General features: G+C 35.3%; 1 protein-coding gene and 1 long non-coding RNA gene across 10 annotated transcripts in view; both read right to left on the bottom strand.

Annotated features, from left to right (window-relative positions):
* Positions 1-23,582, bottom strand: part of ADGRB3 (adhesion G protein-coupled receptor B3) — a 445,229-nt gene that overhangs the window by 397,632 nt on the left and 24,015 nt on the right. The window lies entirely within an intron of this gene.
* LOC135296234 (uncharacterized) lies at positions 2,927-11,273 on the bottom strand. The gene is made up of 2 exons (XR_010358305.1): positions 10,911-11,273; positions 2,927-9,596 (listed from the first exon to the last, which is right to left on the bottom strand). It is a non-coding gene; the product is annotated as an uncharacterized LOC135296234 (long non-coding RNA).

The raw sequence follows: 23,582 nt of genomic DNA, 5'->3' as shown, positions 1-23,582 counted from the left end.
TCTTTTTTTTCCAAAAAAAATAACTTGAGTGCAGCTTCCAGCTGGGGTTTTAATGCTATGCAGGAGGCCTGATTTGCAACAGCTGCTCTCTCCTCCCAGTCCTCACGGCAGGAATGGTCATTCTCTAACCAGTGAGCCATAACTCCACAAATCATGCATGAAAGCTGCTCTTGCCATAGTGCTGGCAGGAGGCAGGATGCCACAGAAGCTGGTTAACATTTCTCAGGAACATTCTTAACCTGGTGCTACCTCAGAGTCCCTGTCTGCACCAGTAGAGGAAGGAAAGACATGAGAGGTTTTCAAACCCAGTGAATGGCTAAGCATTAAACAGAGAGCTTATATGAGGTCTAGGATTTATTGCTGCTGGAGTTTCAGTAAAGGCAAATGTAAGTAGGGATCTCATTGGATACTCATTTCCTCTAAGTTATGGCCCCAATGCAGCCCATAGAAGCTATAGTGTGGTTTCTGAAAAAACAACCTAACTGAATTATCAGTATTGCATTTCTCTCAAGAAAGGGCAGCTTAAATAAAAGTAACATCTGACTTTTCCTGGTAAGCAATGGGGGAACAATCCAATTTACAAATATATAGGAATAAAATTTACTTCTGGGATGAGCAAAATTGCATTGAAATATGTTCCAAATGTTACTTCTGTCACTAATTCCATCTGTTCTACAAATTAAATCCTGAGCTGGGAATACCATAAAAACTGAACAAGGTGCAAGCTGTCAGAAGCTAATTAAAAGAAGTAATTTTTAAGCACATCTTTTAAAAAGATGTGCTTAAAACTTTTATAAAGTTGCTATAAACCAAAACAAATGAACATGAGATGTTCATGACATGGAATCAATCCTCAGCTAGTTTATGAATCAGCAAACCAAAAATAAATGGAAGTCACATATCAAACAAATTAATATCATCTAAGACATATTGTTTTCTTTCTGTTAATTTAGTTGAATAAAATTAATTTTATTATTTTCATTGATTTGCCACAGTCTGCTCTTATATAAAGATTCAGTAGCTGGTTTAGTGTAGCTGTTTTTGGGAGTACAATATATCCTAATGATTGACAGGAAGACAGAAGAGGTTTGACCTGACCACCACTTTCATAATGAGGTTTCTCTCTACACATAGAAAAATGTAATTGAAGAGTTGTATTACTTCTTTTGAAAGGAATCTTCCATACTTTGAAACAGTGACCCCAGTAGACATTTTTTTCCCAAGACTACACACCGACAAGGACACAAAGGAAAGAAGCTATTTGAAAGAAATTATTTTCATGTTGTAGGATGACTTGTTTTGTCAGAACACTGATCCAGGGATGTTTCATGAAGCTAAAGAAATAGGATTAACTTTTCAAAGTAAAAACACTCTCTATACTAAAAAGACAAAAGAAAACATTTCTTCCTTTGAGAGGAAGAAATTCCCTTGTTTGCTGGCTGAATTTTGATTATTACTGTAATATATACTAAAACACATTTTATAAGCAACATTATATCTTTACAAAGATATAATGCTGTTCCAAAATTCATTATAATTTGTAGCTAAATTCTTAATAATAGAATTATAATTAGTTGCAGTTAATGGCTGCTTCTTAAACTATAAAACTGATGAAAAACTGATGATTACTTTTAATACATATGTCTTATAGCTTAAATTATACAAATACATTACAATTACATTACAATACATTTTGGTATATGGAAGTAATTAATCATTGTGCATAATTAAAATCAATGCAAAAAACCTATTAGATACAATCTGCTTAAAATATGTTGAACCAAATTGTGTTGGGAAAATGTGTTCTAAGTTACCAATTGCTATATTTTCCTCCAGCATTTCTTTAATTTCCCTTACTGAGATTAGATCTACCTAGCTCAAGGATCATCTTTCTAATATCTTAAGATTGGAGCTATCATGGAAGGAGTAAACCACACAAAGAAAAAGTATGTTATTGCATGAGTAACACATTGAGTAACAGTAAGAATATTTTCTCTTTAAAAATCACATTCTACATGGCTATAACAGATACCATATTTAAAAACAAAATCTTAAAATTAAACAGTACAGGTAATTGCTGAAAATCCTCAAAATTGCTGAATGTCCTCAAAAAGAAACAAAAAAGGTTTTGCAAAATTATATTTCTGAAAATCCTTGTTGTGATTTTGTTCTATCAGTAGTGATCTAAGGTCCATCAAATGGTTTTGGCTTTAAGGTCATCTCCTAAAAGATTCACTCACTTCCTACATAGAAACACTTCCACTAAATTTAATGGCATTTTGCCTGGGTAAGGACCCTTAAGATTTCTGCATTAGTGTACTATGCCCCATTTGATAAGTGAGAAAGTAATGACACAGAAAATGGTAATAATTTTGTTTGGTCTACTCACTCCTAAATGGCTGAAAATATCTTCCATTTTAAATTATATTTGTCAGAAAACCTGTATCTTTAGAACTATATTTTTACGAACATTAAAAAGGAAATTAAACTAAACAAGGTGACAACTTCATTTTGGTTTTAGGCTTGCTTATATGATGTCTTCAGCTATAATGAGAAAATCATGGGTCCTCCAGATAAAATTGCCATAGCAAAGTAACAGCTCTAAGGTCTCCTTGTTTAAGCAAGCATTAGGAAAATACCAGCTCAACCAAAACACAAAACATCAACAACCTTGGCACAGCCATGACCACCAGCCAGGTGGCAGAATGATGCAGCACAGCTCTCATGTAAAAAAAAAAACTATGCTGTTTATTATCAAGGTTTATTACTGAGGCAAAACATGGCTGAACTCTTCTTCCAGAATAATCTTCATAATGTTAATGTTCCAAATTTTTGTATTTCTAAACTCTGGAAGAAGGACCTCCATAATGGAATATGGAATGTGTAGTAGGAGGCATGTAAGAAAGAGTCTTTCATATAAAGAAGGTTTCTTTCTTTCTTTCTTTCTTTCTTTCTTTCTTTCTTTCTTTCTTTCTTTCTTTCTTTCTTTCTTTCTTTCTTTCTTTCTTTCTTTCTTTCTTTCTTTCTTTTCTTTCTTTTTCTTTCCTTTCTCTCTTTCTTTCCTTTCTCTCTTTCTTTTCTTTTCTTTTCTTTTCTTTTCTTTTCTTTTCTTTTCTTTTCTTTTCTTTTCTTTTCTTTTCTTTTCTTTTCTTTTCTTTTCTTTTCTTTTCTTTTCGTTCTATCTGCAGAAGTTGCCTAGATATTGTGACCTCCTGAGAGGACAGCAGCTCCTTAATTTTCTAAGCATTTATTGTTGCAGATTTTCAGCAAGCATCCAATTTAGCGGTCAGGATGAAAAAGGGAAAAGAGTATTCAATATATCTTTACATAGGATTTCTGTGACAGATCTATTAACTCTCATTCTACCCCCTTCAGCAGAAAACAGCTTTCCTGTGGTCATTTTGTAAACTTCTTTCTGTGAGTAAATCAAAGTGGTGCTAAGAAAATGACAGAAGAAGTTTTAATTACCTACTGCTGATGCATAATACATTAAAAAAGAGGATGTTCAGAACAATTCTACACACTTGGGATGCAAGAGATGAGGGGGTTTAGTCCAAAGTCTGTAGTAAAAAGATTTGTATTGTACTGATTAAAATAGATAAAATGGAATACAAAATGGGTTTAGAAACATTATAGGATACTTTTTCTTCTCTAGGTAATTTACAGATTTTATTACATAAAGAGGAAAAGCAGGTATTGAAAAATACTGGCATTTACACTACTACTTATAAAATACAGTAATTTCATCATAGATATTTAAACCTAAACTAATGAAATTCTGGTTCATTCAGGTGACTGAAAAGTCTCCTCAGATTGAAAATCTTCTGTAACACTACTGAAGATTTTTCTTGAACCAACAGATCTTTAATTCCTTTATGTAAAATGCAACAGCTTCATCAGAAGGGGTACTAAACAAGCAATTCAGCCATACCCCAGACACACCTATACCTGATCATTAGGCCATTCTCCTCAAATATAGGAGCATTTTTTGTAATTCATTTGACACTGGAACAAGCTAAACATTACACTGTTGAAGAAAAATGGGAAGTCATGATGTAAGCTCCCAGACAGAAAGTATTAAGACCATTTATTTATGTATTTGTGTATTTAATATATTGAAGAAACACTTAGGTCAGGAAACGACTCAGGACTGAAATCCCCAGAGCATGGTAATGCTTCCCAGTAGTGCTGAGTAAGGTGCTTAAATCTCAAAGAGATATCTAATTTAAGATGTATTTCTGTGTTCAGCATTTCCTACTGGCTACCTCAGTCTCTCTGCTCAGCGTGATGATTTTCTAAACCCTTTTCTGAGACTCCAAACTCTGATCCATTCTACAGGAATTCTTTGTATTACAGTAGCACAGATTTAGGTATCAGCAGGTTACAAGTTAGCTGTTACAGTGCTACACAGCTGTGTCTCATCCCTTTGTGACTCCACTATCTTACAAAACTCCTTAAATTTTGACCTTCCATCTTATATAAACTTGTTCTACTATATCAAGAGAACTATATTAATTTAGATGAGTGAAAGGCTAGTCCCGATCATGTATTAAAAGTATGAGCTTGTTGCAGTCATAATGAGCACTCAATCACAATCCATATGTGAAAGAGAAGCTGAAGTGATTATTGCCTGAAAACTGATATAAGAACCCTAATCTCTATTCAGACAACCTTAAATAGTGGGGAAGATGAACACCAAGTTGATGATAGGGCTGTTTTCTAGATCACCATTTGTATACTGGGCATAACCAAGACCTGACGAGCGATTTGTACAGCTCAGCCCTTAGTCCAAAGGGAAGAGGCCCTCTGTGAGAACAGCTCAGATGGTTGTGGTCCTGTTACAGAATGACAAGTGATCTGATTGTGATACACAGTGTAAGTGCTTTGTTCTCATTAAAAATGAACATGCTGTGGGAGACTTTTACCACTTACTCTACAGGTACCCACAGTGAAAAGCTAAGATATAATGAATATGTAATTTGGATATGCCTTTTTATGAAAAAAATCCAAAGAATAAAAAAAAAAACAAAAAACCAAAACCAAAACAAAACAAAAAAAACCAAAAAACAACAACAACAACAAAAAAAAACGAACTTGGGAAGAGCCCCTAGAGTTAGATATAATTTTGTCTGTTCTCCCTACAGTTTTAAATGAGGTGATTTGCTGTTCCTGAGCTGTAACATTCTTTCTTCCAAATACTTATGGGATTGCCATGTCATACCGTGGTATGGGGTCCTATAATAAGATAAACAACGTATCTGTTACATGTTATAGCTGGAATCCTATTTCTGCTACAAGAAAATTACAAAATCTATACACACATCATATAATCATATAATAACATCAAAAATGTTCCATTTCTGTGGAACATTTTTTTTTATTCTTGTCTATCTTCTCTGAAGTCTGTTTGTAGGGGTGATGCCTGATATTCTAATCATCTGGGCAGATCCTACAAATACACTATTTTAGGAAAAACAGCAGCACAGATTTACTTTTTTTTTTCCCAGCCTGAAATACTAACACTCAAATGCACAACTAAAATAAATTCAAAAATGCCACCACACTTTAACTAAAATGCAAAAAATAGGCAACATTTATTGCTTATAAAATGAAAGGTTTGAAATCTTGTAATCATGGAATATCACAGGTTCAGCATTAGTTCTAGAATAGTTACTTACAGTATTAAAAGTGGTCATCAATTCAACTTTTAGTCTGTGAAATACAGTGTTATAAACATTACACAACTTCACAATGGTTTTTATGTGTCCATCTGAGATACCTGCACTCGTATGTTTGAAAACTAAGGCATCTGAATCATTACAAAGTAACAATGGAAGTAATAATTTGTGGAGTTTTTTTTTAAACAATCCTATTTTTGTAAGTATCATACATAGAACATATAGAATGTGAAAAGTGCCAGAGTTGTCAGAAGTCTCTGAGTTACATATGGCTTCCTTGGTCGTTAGCTCTGTAGCCACTTCCATTCAATTATACACACCCATCAAACCTGCTTATCTGACAAAATGCACACAGTTCTCTACAACCTTGCATCAAATCTGAACACAACAGAAGGCTTGAGCATATTTAGAGCAAGAGACAACATGCCATAATGCTATCACATTTTTCCAGGATCAACAACATTAATTTTCACTTCTCAAAAGGTCAGAAAAATAATTCTTCTTTTATTTTCAATCACTGAACAATGTATTTAGGCAGTGCTGAAATAGAGTCAATTAAAATATTTTTATACTCTCTGCTACAGTTGAAATTAAACAATTTTAAAAGAAAGTAAAAGCTATTAAAGCAGCCAGATTGTCTCCTTCATGGAGCATAAAGCAAAAGTCAAAAGCAGAGCAAATCAGAGACAGAACTAATCAGACACACTAAGAAAAAATTAGTTTTGTTCTACGTCCAGTGGATATATCTTTATTTGGAAAGTTAATAGACTCTATCATGAACAGTTCACTGCATTTAATTGTTTTTAAACACACCAAAATTACCTACACTCAACAAAGCAGAAAGGTACTGGAAACCCATGGATTTGAGCACAGGAGCCCCTGAAGAAGTTCCTTTTAGGACATATTTCCTAATCTGTCCAGATTTCCTTTATTGGTATGTTCTATTTCCTTATAAACCAAAACATACAGAATGCAGTTCTAAAAACTCTGCAGCAAGTTCTAGCTCATAAAAAGAGGCTTACCAGTAGTGTGGAGCTGGCAGGTGTCCTACCCTATCTGTTTTTTATTATGCAGTGGGGTAGTGCTTTTGAGCTGGAGTCAGACATTACTTTTTTCAGGTCTAATAGTCCCAATCCTACTTTGCCCTCATCTTAAATGATCACTCAGCTAAAGAAAATATGTACTTTGAATCTGAGTAAAATTACATAGCATTTATGTTGTACTGCAGTAAAGATGACTTGAAGCATTATACCAAACCACAAATATGTATGAAGTGTTACATGGTGTCTGGTCAACTTCATTAGTTAAACAATAACCACGACTAATTTTGTGTATCTGGAACCCAGCCAACACTCAAGGAACCTCAAGTAGGAAGGGAATAAAGGAGTTTCCCCTTTTTCTAAGGCCTCTGCAAATGCAATGCAGAATTGCAGCAGTCCTAGCCAGCACACAACGGAGTGTATGGATTGCTGCCAAGTTCTCTATTCAAGAGCAAAATACAAACCAGGAAAGATAAAGAAATGTGGAACAATAGCCTGCCATGCCCTTGCACTGATAGCCACTGGCCTGCAGTGCTAGAGATCACTGCTACATGCCCCCCCACTTTCAAGGGAAGTTACACTGCTACCATGCAAAATGTCTTCTTGTGTCACAATACAGCAGCGCTGTAAATTTAGCTCATGATGATTTATGGGAGTCCTTCCAAAAGAAAATAATGTTTCTACAGCTGGGAAGAACTTTCAATAGCTCATAAGTGCAAACCTCAAAAGCATAGTTCTCAGTGAGGTGCCTCTGTGCCACTGAAAGACATGTGAACCTAGCTAATTAGAAGTGTAGGTGGCATGGATATCTTTAATCTATCTCCATCTAGTCATATTTTAAAGGGAACAGTAGGATTTTTCCTTCAAATGAAAAACTGATGCCAACAAGGTTTATAGAATTAGTTAAAAGTCCATAGGTAACTAAAATGCTGCTTATAAATTACTAGTGAAGAGAAACCCAGTATCCTCTCATACTTATCTTTATGATTAAAATACATATGCATTACACAAACATTCAAATGCATGAAGTAAAACAGAAGTATTACTAGTTTGAATAAGGATGAGAAAATGGCAAATTTGACATTCGTGATCCTTGCATAGGATCAACAGTGTCACTTGGCACTATGTGAGTATAAACTCCATCAGTAACTTCACGTTTTAAAAATAATTTAACCAGTTATCAAGAGTTTAGGTCCAGTGTTCCCCATTAAGGAACTGTTACAAATACATGATTTTGATATTGCCTCCTGTAAAACTGTATTTTTTATATTCACAGGATTTATTTCATATCCTAAGACACCATTAATATGAACTGTATAAAAATTCTATTTATTATTGTAGATTTAATATGCTCAGCTACTATTCATGAGACGTACAGTATTAGAATTCAGAGGTCAGAAAACTTTTACTAAAATGAATAAAAGAAAAAAGGTTTTACAGGATATTATTTTATCTCAGTATATAATTGGCAAGTGTTTAAGATCTCATCATGCATATAAGTGCAGTTATTTTAATCATGAAGATCAAGGATTAATCTCTGATATTCTTTCATCACATAAGCTTTTATCATATGTTAATAATATAACTTTATGTAATGTTAGATGTTGCAACTCATCAAACAGTAGAAAGATAAAAGCAAGAAAATGAAACATATGTAGGCCACACTGAAAAAATATAGACGGAAATAATTAGAAACTAGGAAAGTAAACAGACACAAAATGCTAAGAAGAAATGAATGCCATCAAAAGAAATTTAAACAGAAACATGAAAATCTGTCACACACAAAATTAGAATAACCCTAGAGAGCATACATTCTTAATGACTTCATAACAAAATAATCATTTTAATTATTAGTTGAGGAGGTCCTTTACATTGGTTTGCCAAAGTAAAAAATTATCCTTTTAAAAAACTCTAACCTGTTATAAGCAGGGTTTATTAAAAAGTGCAACACAACAATATGTTCCTTAGGGGAAGAGGCTTTGTAAATTCCTAAACTGGTGAAGATAATGGAAGCTTTTGAATGAAGAAAAAAAATGAGAATACAGTATAAATGTGATGATTAAATATCAGATGTGATGTGAAAACTGAAATGGGTTTGAAGTACCACCTAATCATACCCTTGCCTAGAAGCTAATCAGTTTAACAAAACTTACCTAATTTTATTACAGAAATAAATTCAGGTGTAACCATTTCACCTGTATTTGTTATTGAAACACTAAATATAAGGACAAGAGTACATCTAATGAGATTATTGTGAATTTTAGTGCACCTCAGTGAATGCAAACTGTGTTTGAGTCTATGAAACCAATTTCTATTCCATAAGGAGAAGGTTTCTGTCCCTGCATGTCAGCAAGCAGCAACTGCCAAAAAGAGAGAGCCCTTATCTTTTTTTTCCTGATGATGGCAATCAAAAGAGAAAATGTAACCTCCTATTGTGAATTACAAGCACACTGCCTTGTATTCCCACAACTTCCCTGCTGTCTGGAGACTGCCATGGCACTGCAACATCTCCTAATGTTTGATACTCTATTTAACTGTCAGCTACTTAAAGAATTTGAGAGGAACAAATACAGAAGGAACAAACACCCTCTCTGCAGCCTCACACCATCACAGTCTGTCACATCAGGAGCGTGAAATCATAGTTTCATAGGAAGAGGTGAGATTCTGCAAAGGACCCAAAAGAGGAACATGGGGCTGTACAAGTTGGGAGCTTGCATGCATTTGACACATTCAGCTGCTTAAAACACATCACACTGCTCACCTCTGGAGCACTGACAAAGAGAGGATGATAATAATGTGGCAGTTAAGATCCTTCTGTCTACTTACCTTTGTGAAGGAACAGTGGCATGCTCTGCCTTAGTAAAACTGTTCTCAGAATCTAAAGGAATCAAGGGAAAAGCAGCAAAAGCCTGATCATGACTTTGAAAGTAATGCCAGATGATTTGACCATAAACAGGTCACTGTATGTCTAACAGCTTGGTGTTTCCTTGGAATAAAGTATCACAGAGTAAGAGAAAGTTTCTGTGACATGTGTAAGTATCCCTTTAGTCCAACATTCAGAATGAAAACTTCAGAATCTTGTAATATTCACATCTTCCTGTTCCCCTTCACACAGCTGTTAGCCAAAGTAGAAAAACATAAAGGCTTATATCTCACTTTCTTATAACTCTCAAAAACTTTTTTTAGTTTTTTGTTTTGTTTTGTTTTGTTTTTTGGGTTTTTCTGTGGTGGTAATTCTTACTATAAGCTTCAGGTGTGGTGGGGATTTTTTCTATTCCAAGCAGATACAGATCAGAATTAGAATGCAGCAAAGTAAACCAGAATTCCATAGAATTGTAGCAGCACACAATCATAGCATCATTTGAGTTAGAAATTCCTCTAAGGTCATTGAGTTTAACCATTAAGCCAGCACTGCAAAGTCCATCATTAAAACATGTCCCTAAATGCAACATCTACATGTCTTCTAAATGCCTTCACGGATGGTGACCGAACCACTCCCGTGTAGCCTGTTCCAGAGCTTTAAAAGCTTTTCCATTAATGAGTATTTTCTAGTAACTAATTTATACCTTCCCTGATTCAGCTTGAAACCATTTCCTCTTGCCCTATCGCTTGTAATCTGAGACAAGAGACTGACCTCATCTTGCTACAATCTCCTTCCAGGTATTTGTAGAGAGCAATAAGGTGTCTCCTGCGCCCACTTTTCAGGTCTTCAGATTACTCCTCCCAAACTGCATAGTCATGTCTCTACTAACTGTCCAAGTATTTATTCAGCTAGTTTGGTTCCCTCTTCCTGACTAAGCCAAGTTATTGAATCACCTGTGCCCAGAACGGAACCACACGTTTGACATAATAGCTTCATTTGAGTGGCTGAGAAAAACGTATTATATATGTAATACCTGGACTAGCAGAGTTCAAGCCTCTGATCACAAACCATTCCTCAAGCTGGTAGACAGAGATTTGTAACCAAATCTTGTATTACAGAGGATATGTCTACATTTTGAACTATAAGACACACTCTTAAATTCCAAAGAATTATTACATTTTTGCTTCCCAAAGCCATTAATTCCCCATTTTCTCCTTGGTAAATTAAAAAAAGAAAACAGAATCTATAGCACAGATTTACCATCACTCTCACATCATCATTATGTTTTTCCTCATTCAATAGCAATTATTTCAAAACTTTCCCACTGACCTTTCACTAAACCCTTTTGTAACCAACCTCCCAGTCTTGCTTTATCTTCCCCTGAGCTCTGGCAGAAGGACAAAGTTCCTACACTCACAGGGTTTGCAGTTCATAAACAATTAGTTGCTGTGGCCATATATGCAGTCAAAGGAAATTTACAGTAACAGCATTACAGAACTTAAAATATCCTAAATGGTGTCTATTAGTATACTCTGATTTTCTGATGCTGGGACACACAGGGAGCCCGTGCCACTAAATAGCAATAATTAGTATAGGTGGTCTCTCTCTCCTGCCTAGAGGTAGCTCTTAATTCATCATTCTTGTTCTATACTGACAAGTTGTACCATAAATGAGTCTTATCTTTATTCTTCATTCAGTGATTCAACAACTGATGAGTTGAGATTTACAAGGTAAGTTGGAGACAAGAAGAAACTTTCATTTTTGATAATGCACCTCCAGTCTGTTTTACATTATCTGTAAGTTTCCCATGCTCACTGAGGAATACAATGGGGAGTCTCCCAGTGATAGCCCATCACATTAGGTTTCCTAATCTGTAGCAAATAGGCTGATGATCTCAAAGCATTGTACAGCCCTGCTTACTCATTCTTCTTTACCCTTCCTTTTCTATGCACCTATTTTTTCACAGATTTGCCTTGCATTGGTCTTTGCCACTCACCTAACAACAGGAAGGTTAAAATTCTACAGTTCTCATATAACACATAAAGACCAGAAAAGTAAGTTCAGTAACAGTTAAAGGAGAACATATTTTTAATGTTTCTTTGATTTTATTTTACAGTCCAGGTAGCAGTCACATCAACACAGCCAACATCCACAATGTCAAGATGGTAATCACGTTTAAGTGGACTCAATGGCTACCTTAATGGAATCATCTTTTGTTTGCTCCTGTGTAGAGAGAGATACCTCTCCTCTCAGCTCTTAGGAAAAGCCCTAAAAATTCATCTGTTTTAAAAGGTTACTTATGGTAAAGATAGCAGATAATTATGATTAGAGACATCAATAGCGATTGCTAACATCATAATACCAAGAATCTTTTCGTTATTTAATAATGGTATAGGTACACAGTGTACTTTCAGATTATATTTACTGTATATCCCGATTTGCTCTAGGCACAGTAATTACCTTGTAGATCGCTCTTAACACAAATTGATTTTCTCAGTTTTCTAAGAATGTGCTCAATCTCATTCCTAAATAAAACACTGTACTTAATCAGAAAGCAGAATTCAGAGGGAAAGCAAGTAAATGATAAATTGGCCAATGCTTTTGGAGAGATAGGAGAATGTGCAACTGCCACCAAAGGTAATGGAAGCATTTCACTCCCCTTAGGATTTTGGATGTTAGGTATGAAAACATTTTAGCTGGGATCTCTTTCAGTGAAAATATGTAAATCTGATTATGAACAATGTCTCTTATAAGGAAATGGTAACCTCAATTAATGGAGGCATTGCCAGTAAGCTCTTGATGCTAAGTTACCATTTCTGGTTTGCTTTTTCTTTCCTGCTCTCATGCTTCTTCTGTCTATTTACTTCTTTGATAGAAGCTTCTGTTGTTGTGATAAAATCTAAAAGTATATAAATCACCCAGCTACTGTCTGTTCCTCTTTAGCTCTTTCAAAACTAGCAGCCACACACTAGGAAGAATTGCCAGGAATATCACAAAAGCCACTCAACTTCTGGCATGGGTTCAAGTCTTTTTCATACATCCATTTATACTTCTATAAAAATTCAGAAGACTATCTACAACTCAACCTTTACAGAAATACTAATATTAATATACCACCTTCTGCTACTCTGTCACTGTTAATAGGAATAAAAGTTCCCCAATTAAACACAGCTTTCTAATTAAGTCCACAGTATTATAAACTGCTACACTGCTTTTCCACAAGAGAAAATAGAGGATTAAAAATTATCCTGGAACAGCCTATGGGTAGTCTAAAGCTGATAAAGGGAGGAAAACAACAGTACAAAAAAAAAAAAAGGTTAAAGTTTTCAAATAACTGCATTTTATTCTGTAAAGAGAACACTATTAAAAACCCAGTGTCTACTAACAATTACTGCAGTTCAGTATCTGATATATTACTGCCATTCCTTATTTCTTTAGTAATAAAAAAAAAAAAAGAAAAAAAAAGAAAAAAAAAACCAGCAAAATTTTTACAGAACCTGAGGAGTCACACTTAGTTTAAAGCCTAGACTGTGTGAGACTGGCCTGTCTTTTCAATGAATGGAAATTACTGACACCACCTAAAGTAATCTTAGAACAGACTGGATAGTCAGAACAATGTATTTGATAACTGACCATTTTCTTTGTATGATTGTACCTTACCAAATTGGGTCACATAACTAACATTCTTACCCATTCCCAAATCTTCCATTAGTTTTGCATAGTTCCTCTACAATCTTATCTCCTGAAAGGATTTTCAAGTAAAATTTACTGACAGAGCAATTTTTCTATTGACTCTTGTGCTTTTAAAGAAAATTAAACTGTACCAAAACCTCCCAACTCCAGATGCTTTACTATGAGTACAGGGCAATTTATAAAAATTATTACATGTAGTAGATAAAATAATTCACAGTTCTGGAAAATCTGCATACATTTTGTTATTTTCTCATAATTTATAGATTTATCAATGAGGTTTCTAAATGCACATTAAAGTCTGGCATTAGTTTAACTTCTGATTTCCATTTTGTACGTCTTAAAAGCTTCTTAAGAGGTAAAATGGCTCCTGTGAAAGTCACCCCATTAGTCTCTATTGCTCTGATGAACAAGCAAGGCAGAAATACACATTTGTTCTCCAAAATACCTTTCTCTAGTCCAGAAGGACTGTTTTCTCTGATGACCAGGACTGAGGACTGTGTGGCAATCAGGGACAGCTTAGCTCAGTGACCAGTGACCAGTGAGGTTTCACCTCGCACTTTCATGGGGTCTCGGTGCTGTTCATCAGTCACATCCTGAACCTCTGGCTTACAGGAGTGGCACAGCATAAAATGCCATGATGGAAGCTGTGACACTTCATCAGCTGACTGACAGGCAGTCCAGTATCTGTGCAGTGCAGGTGGCAAAAAGAGATGGAAGCAATAATGTCAACATCCATTAAGCTGCTCCCAGTTGTCATCCAGATCCTTAAGCAACCACTCAGCTGTCTGGATCATCCTGCACAGTACAGTCAGCATAAACTTGCCAATTTTAATATTTATCCCAGGAAAACATAAAAGAACTTTAACGCAGTCCCTCATCTAAAGTGCTTCTAGTTTCTCAGAAATTAAATTCAGGAGTGGGGAGCATGAACAATCTGCTGAAGATTCAGGGGGCCATGATGGTGACAGAAGTGACAGTGACACAAGGTCAAAAGCTCCACTAAGACACAGCTCTGGTCACCAAGCTATAGAAGAATAGCTCTGCTGAATACATTAAGAGGCTTCATTTTTACACACAAGGCTAAGTGTATTTCATGACAGGGTTTTTGATACTTCTAGTAATATAAAGAATTTACTGAAAATGTCCTTTAATATACAAACAAGAGAAAGAACGTGGATTTAGGTATTAAGAAGATGTTTGTTATTAGCCAGTAAAGAGACAAAACAAAAACAGATTGGAAGAAGCAATGAAATAGAGTCATCTTTCTTTTATTTTGCACACCAGGTTGGAAAAGGTGGCAAATATGTTAATGCCTGTTTCCTAACAACTGAACAGATATTCACATAAGGTAAATTGCACCAAAACAATATTTCAGTTAAAATGGAAATTTTTTTAACTTGTAAAGCAGTGCCAATAAACTTAAATGTCATTTTACCCATCAGTTGCTGTCTTGTTATGACCTTATCCCCACCCAGCTGTGCCATGGATATTTTTGGTGAGTTGCTGACATGTCAGATCATCTGATGAGGAGACAGACTCTCCTGATGAAGCACATGCCGCCAAAGCTGGTTTTGACTTCTTCCACTAATTTTATGATTTTTTGCATAGTTTTTTTTTTTTTTTTTTTTTTTCTGTATATGAGTTCTTGAAAGCATGTCAGGGTTCTTTTCTTACTGGTGGTGGTTTTATTTTTATTTAATATAAAAAAATGAAACTGAATTCATGAAAATTTGAAAATCTGAGCTTTATTTTTGAGTTTTTCTTGTTTAATAAATTAATAATTCACTTTCCATAAAACCTTCAACATCATGAAGGTTTACTAAAGGCTACTAAAAAGTAACAAGAACAAACAATTTAACTATTGCATTATTTTCATCAAGTAGGCTGAAAATATTTCAGTTACTGAAAGAGGGATGTTTTCAGTCCTTTTTATAAATTCATTAAATGGTCCACAAATTCCACAAATAATGCTGCAAAAATTATTTTTTAGAATTAGAAATTAATAAAGAAAAGAGAAGATATCAGCAACTTTAATAACTAGTCATGTAAAAATCATAGGTATGGCCTAAGAAAAAAGTATTTTTTACCTCATTTATACATGGTAGTGGATGAAAGCCATCATATTCCCTTTATTTTGTTGACTAAATTTTTTAGGGCTTTTTTTCCTGGGATTGTATCATAATCCCTGTTTGTTTGGATTTCTCGGCCAGACATCTTTAACAATGACAAGGAGGATAGATATAGATGGAAAGTCTAAAGTAGCTACTTATTGCCTAGTAGATACCAAAGATCAGCAAACTAAGCATTAATATGCTCCCCACATCCAATAAAAAAATCTCAAGGGTCTTTGCTGGCATGGTGGGCACCAGAAGAAAAGCTGGTCTCAGCTTGTCTCAAGAAACAAATCTTCAATATTGTTACATTGCATCATCCATCCCATCCAGTCCCCACCAATGACATTGAGTGGCCATCAGAATGACAGCACAATTTCCTGGTTTTTTACTCACTGCCATGGGCAGGGACATCTTCCCCTAGACCAGGTTGCTCAGGGCTCCATTCCAACCTGGTCTTGAACACTTTCACTTTCAGGGATGAGGCATCCATACATTTTCTAGGAAACCTGTGCCAATGTCTCATCACCCTCACGGTAAAGAATTTCTTCCTGAGATCTCATCTAAACCTACCTTCTTTCAGTTTAAAGCCCTTTCCCCTTGTCCTATCATCACACATCCTTCTGAAAAGTCCCTCTCCATCTCTCTTGTAGGCTTCTTTTAGGTACTGGGAGGCTGCTCTAAGATCTCCCTGAAGTCTTCTCTTCTCCAGGCTGAACAGTCCCAACTCTCCCAGCCTTTCCTCATAGGAAAGGTGTTCCAGCCCTCTGATCATTGTCACGGTCCTCATCTGGAATTGTTCCAACAGGTCCTTGCCCTTATGTTGGAGGTCTCAGAGTTGAAGACAATACTCTATTCTAGAATAAAAGGGCGAAACAAATACCAAAGTGCCTTCAAATGACTGAGTTCTGTAAGGTGCTAAATACAGTAGTTCAAAACTATTTGTTCAAAACTTTAGTTCGAAACTATTTGGTATTTGCAGTCACGGCTCAATGTCCAAATGGAGATCAATAGGTATTTCAGTTGTCAGCACTGTTAACCATCCTTACTAGAACAAGGTACAGTGATGATCAAAACTGTAAGTCAGAGAAATTGCTTCATATTTGGTATACAAGTAGAGCACTTAAAAATACCAATATTTTCTCCTTCTTCCACTCCTCTAGCTCATATGTATAAAGAAATCAATCACAAACAGCTTACTTGAATAAAAAAGCACAGTCAAACCCTCATCATAACCATGCCCAGGAATATCAGTGGAACAAAAATCATGTTTGATTATATTCTGAATATCTATGTAGCCTGCTAAAAAAAGATATTCTGACAAACATAAGCAAAAATGTATTTTTTGAGTGAAAATGGAAAAATCATCACACTGTGGTCAAGTTTTGCTTTTGTTCATAGGCATCAATTAACTTCTTTGTGCTCATTACAGTCCAGGAAATTATTTGCTCTGATCCCAATTAGGTATTTGATGTATATGCTTCGTTACCTAAGGTCTTGTTTGTATGGATGGATGCAGACAGAACTCCATTCATACTGCACCCAGTCAGCCATGAGCCCATTTTGGGCCAGAAGTAATTCAGGTGCATGAGAAAAATGGCACATTCCAACAAAAGGGCTTTACAAAAGAGCAAAGAAATTCACTCATATGGGTGCACTGATTTTGGATCAGAACTGGCTCATATCCAGAGAGTTCAGAGTATAATTAGAAGGGCTCAGGCTCCCTCTCATCCCTGCATGTGGATGTCCCTGAAACCATATTGCAACTTCTACTCTCTGACAGTACAACTGTATTTTTCTCCCATGGGAGAGCAACTCGGGTACAATAAAACTCTGGTGCAGAGGGTCAACAAACATCCTATACACTAACAGCTTCTAAATTATGGTATAATTTACTTAACCAAAAATGGGAATTAACTTCAAAAGCTTCAGCAAAACATAAATTGCAGTATATTCAGGACTGTAAAACTGTTAATAAATAAATCACCTCTTAATTATTACCTATCAACAGGATACTATGACAAATAGATACCCATTACATGAAAACAGACAACTAATAAGGATATTGCTCCTCTTTTAAAGTTCAAATTACATTATTAAATTGCATACTGTTAATCTCAAAAAAAACCCCAACATGCTGCTCTGCATACTGTTTGTTTGATAACATTAACAATAAGAATGAGGAATTTAGACATCTTTCCAAGTGTTTGACTACAATTAGGAATGGCCAAATAAACCCCAAGCAAACATGTAGGAAGTGACAGGTCAAGGTGCAATGGCTGTAAAAGGAGTAGGTTTAGATTAGCTATTATGAAGAAATTCTTTACTGTGAAGGTGGTGGGGTACTGGAAAAGGTTACCCAGAGAATTTGTGGATGCTCCATCCCTGCAAGTGATCAAGGCCAGGTTGCACAGGGCCCTAAGCAAGCTGTTGTAATGGGAGCTGTCCCTGCCCATGGAGGGATTTTGGAACTAGATTATCTTTAAGGTCCCTTCCAACCCAAACCAGTCTATGATTCTACATATTAACAAAGTTGTCTTCAACATCACATTAATAAAGAAAAACAAAACAACAACAACAACAACAAAAAAAAAAAAAAACCACCAAAAAAAAAAAAAAAGAAACCGCAGCCAAAAAAACCAAACAGTGACCTTTATTCCAGGTAAGAAAAACCAACTTGGAATTTAAAACTATTTGGTATTTTCAGTTGTAGCTCAATGTCCAAATGGAGATCAATAACAATTGGTGTCTTCCCATGGTCTATAAAGGAACATGGTATGGTATCTTCATTCATGGCATAGACTGTGGCACTCAATGCACTCTCAGCAAGTTTGTGGGTGCAGTTGATTCACTAATAGGAATCTTGGAGGATCTTGACAAGCTTGAGGTGTGGGCTCATATGAACCTCATGAAATTCAACAGGCCAAGTGCAAGGTCCTGCATCTGGTTGGAGGCAATACCCAATGTCATTACAGACTGGGGGATGACTGGACCGAGAACAGCCTGCACAGGACGACTTGGTGATACTGTTGGATGAAAAATCAGATGGAAACAGCAGTGGGCACCTGCAACCTAGGAAACCAACTATATACCCTAGGGTGCATAAACTCATGCATGGCCAGCAGGCTGAGGGAGGCTATTTCTCCCTCTACTCTGCTCTCATAATACCCCACCCAGAGTACTGTGTCCAGCTGTGGAGCCCCCAGTACAGGAGACATGGATCTGTTAAAGCACATTTAGAGGAAGGCTACAAAGATGATCAGAGTGCTGGGACACCTCTCCTGTGAAGGAAGGCTGTGAGAGGTGAGGCTGTTCAGCCTAAAGAAGATAAAGCTCTGGGGAGATCTTATTATGGCCTTTCAATCCTCAGAGGCAGAGGCTTAAAAGAAAGACAGAGATTTTTCACCAGGGCCTGTAGTGACAGGACAAGAGGCAACCACTTTAAGTTGAAAGAGTGTAGATTCAGATTGTACTTAACAAAGAAATTTTTTATTACAAGGCTGGTGAGACACTGGAACAGGTTTCCCAGAGAGGCTGTGGATGCCACATCCCTGCAACTGTTCAAGGCCAGGCTGGTTGGGGCTTTGAGGAAACTGGTCTGTTTGAAGGTGTCTCTGCCCAAGGGTTAGAACTACATGATAGTTAATAGTTCCTTCCAAACAAAACCATTCTACAATTCTATAAGTTAGCAGAAGAAAGAAAAGGATCCAGATAAAACTAACATGATAAAACAAATGTGATAAAACAGATGCCAAACATAATGGAAAAGGTACTTAGAAGTAGTGGTATCACTTATGACTTCCAGAGCAGAAAGCTTTATTAAGCAGAATGCTGCAGTGTTATGCTTGGGCTCTGGTTCTTTCAATACTTTAATAATATGGATAACACTAAATATTTCATGCAAAAACTCTCAGATGGTAGGAAACAATGAGAATTCCCAAATTTATTGGGACAAATAAGAGCAACAACAGTGTTCTTTATTTAAGACCTACAAAGACTATGGAGGAATGACTTATGAGGCAGCAGTTCTTAGGAGGAATTCTGGAGGTCTTTGGAATTTTTACTAAACCAGACCAGCAATATGCAGTAGTTCTTAACTTAATGTAATACTTGTCATCTGTGTCCTCTGAAAGACATGAGGAGTAATCTGTTTGAACTAGCAGGTGGTTAGAGCTCTGCATCTTGCTTTGAGAATTGCTCTTGCAGAAAGTGGTTTCTTTGGAGGCAATCCAGAAGAGAAAAACAGGAATTATAAAGCTGTAGCGAGTGATCTGCATGGAAATGCCAAAGAGATTGGAGATAATTAGCCTAGAAAATGGAAGAGTTATGGATGGAAGGATTTATTTAAACACATTTTTTCAAGGATCTATCTAGGGTGTTTACAGTCTTCAGTTACATAAAAGAAACCTACAAAGAAAAAGGAAGTATTTTTTTCTTTATATTCACAATGATTATTAGAAAAACTGGTTAATAACAAAAATCTTCTAAAAAACAAAACCAAACCAAACCTTTTTTTAAGACCAGCTAGTAAAACAGGTATGTGGTAGCTGACAAGTCTTAGTTACTGGTAGTATCTAAAAAATGGGTTAGATGGACATCTCTGAGGAACATTTTAGATCAGATTCAGAATTTTTTTGGAGGGAAAAAGGAAAGATACAGTGACTTCCCAAGGTCCTCCCAACTTCTTTTGTACAATTCAGTTTAAACAAACTCACTAAGGTAGTGAAAGCACATCTGGTTATACAACACAAAGTACTAAATTTCTGACATAGAAGATACGCTATCTTATGTAAAAACATAAACACTTCAGACACACTTCTTCTAGTACATAGTCCCTTCAAAGTTAGCCTAAAGTATAAAGTGTATTGCTCTATAGTGCAGTGAGACCGCATCCATGTATAACAATAGCTGGTACATCACAACTGCAACCATGACTACTTAAAGGAAATAAGTACAGTTTGTTCTGATAGGCCATAAACATCTCTCTCCTCCAACCCCTATGAAATGTAAGTATTAAGGAGGATAGAGGGATAAAATATTTCACCTCATAACATGTCTGGATATTCTTTTTGGAAACCAACCAACCAATAAAAAACCACAGGAATTTAGAACATAAGCATTGTAATACACTTCTTATTTTCTATCCTTACTCTGAAGTCTACATACAGCATCTAAGATATCTTGGACAATCAAGATCTCTTATACCGAACATAGATTGACTGTGTCAGTTTGAACTGATTACTTCAACTTTCTGAGAAATGTCACTTAATATAATGCAATCATAATCTGAATTCAGAGCATTGTGTAGACAAGGAAACAACTCAAAAGTAAAACTATTTTTTTCCCAACTTGTACACGAGTCTAGGACAGACTTAAACATCCACAGATTTTCCACAAAAGACAAACAATACAGAATTTGCTATGTTTGACTGTAGCACTCCCAGGTAATATGGGAGATCATATTCACATCCCTAAATTGCTAATGTTTTTTACTATAAGGAAGTTTCACAATTATTGGACTGGAGAGTTACTGTCTTTTCCCCTTCATATAAACTCTGCTTATAAAAGAAAAGACTTTTAACAGCAAAAATGGAAACAAACTTAATAGAAGTCTAGAGCCTTTGAGGGATAGACAAGCATTACTCTGTATAGAATGACTAGGGGAGTTTCATCGGAGCAAGAGTAGAGACAGCATTGTTGCTTTTAGTGGCACTCTAAGTTTAAAGATTCGAGATGTCAAAGAAGTAAGGCATAATGCAATTTACTTCTACCAGATTCAAGAGTAACCTGAAGACTTTTTTCTACCACTGGTTATTTAAAAGACAGAGTCAGAGAGATAGAATGACAGCTGTGAAAACTCATGTCTCAGGATTTTCAAAGACAAGTTGTACAAACACAAAAATGAAGATCTGGATTGTGAAATGAAAATACGCTTCTACACATATACTGCGATTCACACGTTCTCGCATATGGGTTTTAAAAGATTTGATTAAATGATTTGAGTTTTTGAACAGCTTTTAAATTCTTTCAAGTAAGGAACAGAAGAAATTACATGTTAGTTATGTAAGCAATCATTGACTGGCAAATGGATCAAATCAAAGATTAAAGATAACAGAAATAATAATACAGTATTTAGAAAATAATGCACTTAATAAAATCCTGAGTGGGTCAAAAGCTTGCTTTGAGAAGGAGGGTGAAACTTACTTCTCTCTCTCTCTCTCTCTCTCTCTCTCTCTATCATTGTCTTCACAGGGAAGAAAAAGAGTAACAAGCAGATTGGGATTTATTAAAAAAAAGAGTTATATAATATTTCTGGAGGTTGCAAAACCTTTCAGGAAAAAAAAATATTCATAAGTTGCTGACAATCTACCATAAATTGTTTATGAATCAATTCAATGATGGCACAGGATATTTATTTAACAACAGATTTGATAAAAACTATAGTCAAAAATAAAATACGACAGCAGACAGTATTACGTAAGCTTACAGTTTTTATGCAATCTGATGATTAATTTTATTTACTGTGTTTTTAATATATGTTCTTCAATAAAAAGGCAACGAAGCCTATCTATATTCTCTTGTATAAAACCTTATGTCAGATTTCAGCTCTGTTTCAAAGCCTGCTTCTCTTGAATTGAGTATCATGAAGAGTAGTATAGACTAAAATCAGAGCTTTTACAGGAGGTCTATATTCTAGATGCTGAAATAACTGTTAAAAATTAATAACTCTACTAATGTTTCCAGATTGAGCTATATATATGTATAACATTTGACCTTAAGCCTTGAGCCTGTTAAAGTATGAAAGTCTGTTACTCTGTTGGTTTTATGAATCTGATGGAATCTAAAGTGAAAGGCAGGATTTTACTGCAGATAAATCATTGAAGAAATGTAACTGATACTTTTACCTCAAGAACCCAAGGCAGGATTATATTTGAGAATAAATCAACAATGTAAAAGTGGAATTCTACTTATGAACAACCACCACGATAAACAGGAAAAAAAATAAACTCTTACTTAATGATGTCTAAGTCTGGTAAAGAAAAACTTCATTCCTTTTTCTCAAATATAATGCTGGATTTTTTTTTTCTATACAAATGCATCCATATTCTGTATTAAAGTCCATGGATTTTTGTTTTCAAATTTCCCTTGTTTTCAAAGAATAAACAAAGAGCAACCACTGCAATGTAATTTGTCTTGTGAAAACCAAAAATATACAGAAAATGCTGTTAAAGTATTTCTCTGCTAGTCTAATGCGTTACCAATGTAAATTAAGTACTCAATATAAAGTATACTTTGGAAAGGGTTTTTCAATGACATCTGCTAAAAAGATGAGACCTGGCATTTTTCCATTGCAAACATTTTAGAAAGATGTATTTTCTCTTAAATTAAGAACTTTTTTTATGGTTCTACTGTAGAGAACACAGCATCTTGGGAAAAAAAAAAAAGAAAAAAAAAAGAAATTTTCTTGACATTTTTCAAAGTCTAACACATTCCTTCAGGCATAAAGTTTATTTTTATGTCTCCCCAGTAAACTACTGTGCAAAAGACTCCAATTTTGTTTTGTTGTTTCTGTTTTGTTTCAGTTTTCTTTTTTAAAAAAGAAAACTAGTAGTGTTTGTTTATTTCTTGTGTATAAGAACTAAAAAATATGCAGGTCTTTTGAATGACTGTAAGAATAACAAAAAAGTTAAGATTTCCCACAGACAGTGGCTCTCTGTGCTCTTAAAATATCAAAGTGTTTCCAGGACTTGTACTTCCATCTTTTATATCCCTTTAATTTCAGAGGCAGTTGTGTCCTTATAAAGGGCATTTCACATTCCCTGGTGGGAAAAAGTAAGTATACTTTTTAAGGCAGATTTTTGTGAACAAATACATTACTGTAATCTATTGTAATGCTTTTTCTAATAAAGATTTCTTCTGTCTTCAAACACAGCCTCACTATAAATCTGTTCATATGGGCCTAGGAAATACCATGTTGGATGTATGTGGATATACCCTGAAAAGGGTATACCTAATTTAGTATTCTCCAACAAGAAGTGTCTTGCCAAGGAATTAAATGTGTGAGAGATGTGATCTTTCTATATACTAAGAAAGCAAGACTTCTAGATTTCAATACAACTCAGCTGACATATGTCAGAATCCTAAGTTTTCTTTAGCATTGAGTTTTGGAATATATAAGAATACACCTGCTAAAAAA

This window comes from Passer domesticus, chromosome 3 (genome assembly GCF_036417665.1).
Source record: "Passer domesticus isolate bPasDom1 chromosome 3, bPasDom1.hap1, whole genome shotgun sequence".
Lineage (NCBI taxonomy): Eukaryota > Metazoa > Chordata > Aves > Passeriformes > Passeridae > Passer > Passer domesticus.
The sequence above is the reverse complement of the archived record's forward strand: the minus strand, read 5'-3'. Positions and strand labels throughout refer to the sequence as shown.